General features: G+C 51.1%; 1 protein-coding gene across 1 annotated transcript in view; it reads left to right on the top strand.

Moving 5' to 3' along the window:
* si:ch73-211e3.1 (neurogenic protein mastermind) overlaps nucleotides 1-5,000 on the top strand; it is a 167,385-nt gene that overhangs the window by 20,348 nt on the left and 142,037 nt on the right. The gene's annotated exons all lie outside the window — the stretch shown is intronic.

The raw sequence follows: 5,000 nt of genomic DNA, 5'->3' as shown, positions 1-5,000 counted from the left end.
AATCATACTCCATGTACTAAGCACAGTTTGGTCACAGGTCTTTCAATGATGTTGGATTTTGTCTGCAACCTGGCTGATCGCACAAGGCCCTGCCTATCAGGAAATATCCCTAGCACTCTGGCAAGGGGCCAAGATCCACGGGGGGCAGAGGCATCCATGATGACAACTATGTCTCCAGCTTTCAGACTCCTCCTCTTCTCATTCCATTTCTGTCGTTCTTGGAGCAGTGGCAAATATTCTCGGACCCATCTCTTCCAGAACAAATCCGCGACATATTGCACTTGTTTCCATCTTCGTCTGACATACTGGTCATGAGGCTCGAAGACTCCTGGTGGCATAGCGGGCTTTCCTTTTAGCAAGAGCAGGTGGTTGGGCGTGAGCGGTTCCAGATCAGTTGGGTCATCTGAGAGCTTGGTAAGAGGTCGGTCGTTCAAGATGGCTTCTGCCTCGCAAAACACTGTGTGCAAGGAGTCATCATCCAGTGTCTGCTGACGTACCACTGAACTTAGGACCCTTCTCACCATGCGGATCATCCTCTCCCAGACGCCACCATGATGTGAGCCTGCTGGTGGGTTGAAGCTCCAGCGTATTCCAGCTTGTGAGAGGACTCCTTCAATCCGCTGGTGGTTGAGCGCAGCCATCGCTTCCTTCAGTTCCCGGTTCGCTCCAATGAAGTTGGTACCGTTATCTGAGATCAGGTGAGTCACTTGCCCTCTTCTGCTTATGAAGCGCCTCAGAGCATTGATGCAGGCATCTGTTTCCAATGAAGCTGCCACCTCCAGATGTACTGCTCTGCTGGCTAAGCAGGTAAATATGGCTCCATACCGTTTGCAAGTTCCTCTTCCTTTTCTTACCTCCACAGGACCGAAGAAGTCTACCCCAGTGTTGGTGAAGGGGGGCAAGTCTGGCTGGATCCGCACCTCTGGAAGATCCGCCATCTTTTGTTCCAGGAGACGGCCATGGTAACGTTTGCAGAAAGTACAATCTGAGATTACTTTCCTGATGGCTGCATTGGCTTTAGTAATCCAGAACTTTTTCCTCACAGATGACACAGCATGTGCACGACCAGCATGACCTAGGCTCTGATGGACATGTTTGAGGATGAGTGCTGCGAGGTGCTGCCCTTTTGCTGAGGATAATAGGATGTTTGGACTCCTCTGGCATCGCTCCTCTACTCAGCCTTCCTCCAACTCTTACTAGGCCATCGACCAAGACTGGGTCAAGCTTGTACAGGGGACTTTGGCGACTCACTGCTGCCTTTGCGGAGGACAGCGCAGCAATCTCCTCCTTGAACTGCTGCTGCTGGGAATAGCGCACTACTGCATTCTCTGCCTCCAGCATATCGTCTACTGTTAGGATGTTACCCCTGGGTGTCACAGCGAAACTTTGGCCATCAGCTTTACTCGACTGACTTGCCACAGGCCCCTTTAGCTGTTTTCTCCAGCGAGCCTTCTCCAATAGAATGGCCTTCAAACGTAGAAACCAAGCAGCTGCTTTCTTGAGCCTCTTCCAGTCAGAGAAATAGCTAATGAGCTGGTCAGTTGGTGTAACAGCATTGCACACGTTGATGGCATTCGTGGCTGCCTCTCTCTTCACCTCCTTGTCATCAGCACTCAGGGAAACGTCACAGACATTGTTAGGCCAGTCCTCCTCATGCTTCCAAAGAAATGCAGGCCCTTCCCACCACCTACTGGTCTTCAGGAAACCTGCCACCCTTAATCCCCTTGACGCGTCGTCAGCTGGATTGTCTTTGGAGCAGACATGCCTCCATTGCTTTGGTTCTGATGACTCTCTGATAGTGGAGATCCTGTTGGCCACGAACGTGTGAAATCTCTTATCCTCGTTCTTAATGTATTTGAGGACTGAAGTACTGTCCGTCCAGAAGACAGAATCCTTGAATGTCCACTTCAATTCTTCCTTCAACATCGAGTCCATCCTCACAGCGAGAACTGCTGCAGTCAGTTCAAGCCGGGGAATTGTCACTGCCTTCAGTGGTGTTACTCTGGCTTTGCCAAGGAGAAAGGAGACCTGCACTTGCCCTTGCTCATTCAACATCCTCAGGTATGTCACGGTCCCATACCCAGCTTCGCTGGCGTCGGCAAAATGATGTAGTTGGGCTTGAGCAACCTTGCGATACGTCGCTGGCTTGACACACCTGGATATCTTGAAGGTGTTGAGCAGCTCCAAGTCCTCCAGCCAAGAGTTCCACTGGCATGAGATGTCAGGTGGCAAGCCATCATCCCATCCACAACCTCTCCTGCATAGCTCCTGTAGCATGATCTTAGAAGGCAGCGTGACTGGGGCCAGGAAACCCAGAGGGTCGTACACTGAGCTGATGGTGGACAACATACCACGTCTGGTAAGTGTCTGCCGCTTCAGTTCGATCTTGAAACGGAATGAGTCAGTTTCCACACACCAGAGTAGTCCTAGGGCTCTCTCGACTGGCAGTTTGTCACCGTCAAGGTCCAGTTCCTTTAAATCCTTAGCCCTTCTTTCTGCTGCAATGGCCTGCAAGACAGCACGACTGTTGCTGACAAACTTCTCCAGGGTGAAGCCTCCCTTCTGGCACAGTGCAGTCAGGTCCTTGATGGTCTGAATAGCACTTGCTTCTGTGGCAGAGCTTTTCAAGTAGTCGTCGACATAAAAGTTTTCCTTGACGGATTTGCATACAGCAGCGGGGAATTCAGACTGGTGGTCGTCAGCGGTTTTCCTCAGTGCGTAGCTAGCGCAGCTTGGCGAGGATACAGCACCGAACAAGTGAACGGTCATCCTGTACTGCCGCAGCTCCTGAGTGATGTCTCCATTCGGCCACCACAGAAACCGGAGGAAATCTCTGTCTTCCTCTGCGACCTTCACCTGATGGAACATTGCCTGTATGTCACCCATAAACGCCACAGGTTCCTCTCTGAAGCGCAGCAGGACTCCCAGTAAGGAGCTTGTGAGGTTAGGCCCCTGAAGCAGTTCTTTGTTCAAGCATGCACCTTGGTAGGTGGCACCACAGTCGAACACCACCCGAAGGGTACCTTTCTTTGGGTGATGGACTGAGTGATGGGGAATGTACCAAAATCTACCAGGTTCACCTTGACGATTTGGCAGCAGCACAGGTTCTGCATAGGCGTTGCTGATAAGGCCATTCACAAAGTCAGCATACTGATGGTGCAAGCTTGGGTTATTGAGGAACCTTCTCCTCAGGCCCTGCATCCTCTGCTTCACTGCAACAATATTGTTGGGCAAAGACACTTTCCTCTTGAGCGGCAACTTCAGGCAGTACTTTCCATCCTGCAGTTTTGCCGACTGGTCCATTGTCTCCATAAACTTGAGGTCATCTCTAGACATTTCCTTTTCTTCCGAAGCCCTTTCCGTGAAGTCGTGGTTGTATTGACTCACAAGCATCTGTTCAAGTGTTTTGAAGTGAGATGCGGTTCACTGTGGCGGAGGGTGTTGGCGCGCCACTGCTTCCACTCAGAGGCCCGTTTACAGACCAACCTAGGACTGAACGAGTCGCAAACGGACTGTTGTCGTGGCTATTGATGACCTCCCAGGGCTCTAATAGTCTGGGTGCATTGGTGCCAATCAACAGGCCAACATCCGCCTTCACATTTGGGATGTGCACCTTTGACAAGTGGGGCCACCTAGCCAGGTCCTTAGATGTGATCATGTTTTCCACAGTGACCGGCATTTTCTTCTGTGTGAATACCTCGGGCAGGGGATAAAAATTGTCACCGTTCACCCCTGAGACCTCTAGACCAGACAGGGTGTACGCAGAAACAGCCTTTTCTTGCCCCATTGTCCTCAACAGGAGGCTGGTTTTCTTGCCTGTAAGATTGAGTTTTTGCATGAGGTGTTCAGAGCAAAATGTAGCTGAGCTACCAGGGTCTAGGAAGGCATAAGTTGTTATGATGCGGCTTCCCTTGGCAGACTTCAGCTTCACAGGTAGAATGGACAGTACACACTGGTCTCTACCGGGCCCCTGCAATGCGCACATATATCGCTGGAGGACTGCTGGGTGTCCGCAGAATCTTTGGACTGTTCTGGGGTCTGCTGCTGTTTAATATGAAGCACAGTTGGATGAGACTTTCCACAAGTTTGACATATCAAGCGCTGCTCACAGTCTTTGCTCATGTGTCCAGTGCGCAAACAGGCAAAGCAAGCTCCCTTCTGCCTCAGGAGAAGAATTTTGTCCTTGTGCTTCTTGCCTCTGAACTGCCTGCATTCCTCCACCCAGATGGCGACGATCACAGCACAGGCATTTCACTTCCTCCTCATCCTCATCTTGAGTCTGGTCCTGGCCTTCATCAGACACATCCGTCGCAGCAACAATGTTTCCCCTTACGCTGCTCCTAGGCTGGGGCTTGAAGTTTTGACAGCGGCCTAGTCATAGGTGAGGCGTGAGAGGGTGGATCCTGTATATCGCCGAACAAGGGGTCAGACAGAATTTTGACACGTCGTTCAATGAACTGCACCAGGTCAAAGATGTGAGCTCGGTCATGTGTTTTCTCCATAATGTCCATGAGCTGTAGTGCGCCACTGTTCTCTCATTTTAAATGGCAGCTTTGAGAGAATGGTCCTCATGTTTACAGGCATGTCCAGTTCCTGTACATAGCTCAGCTCATGCATGACGTTACAACAGCCACGTAAAAACAAAGAGTAGGCCTGCAGTGCCTTCGTATCTTCTTCTGCTTTAAAAAACGGCTTGCCAGGCCAAAGCCTTGTTCATGTAGGCGGTTGCCAACTTGTATGGGTTGCCGAAGTGCTCAGTGAGGAGGCCCTTTGCCACTACATAGCCACGCTCGGGCACCATATGCTGGCAGCTGCGCACCAATTCCTGGGGCTGACCTGTCGTGAACTGCTCTAAATAGTAAAGGCAGTCTCCTTTGCCAGCCTTACTCTCCACACCCTGTTCGAAGGCCTTCATGAAGGGCCGAAACTGGAGGGGGTCACCATCGAACACTGGTATCTCTCTTGATGGTAGAGATGAGATGCGTTGTTCATGGACCAGA

The sequence above is a fragment of the Engraulis encrasicolus genome, chromosome 21 (genome assembly GCF_034702125.1).
Source record: "Engraulis encrasicolus isolate BLACKSEA-1 chromosome 21, IST_EnEncr_1.0, whole genome shotgun sequence".
NCBI lineage: Eukaryota > Metazoa > Chordata > Actinopteri > Clupeiformes > Engraulidae > Engraulis > Engraulis encrasicolus.
The sequence above is the reverse complement of the archived record's forward strand: the minus strand, read 5'-3'. Positions and strand labels throughout refer to the sequence as shown.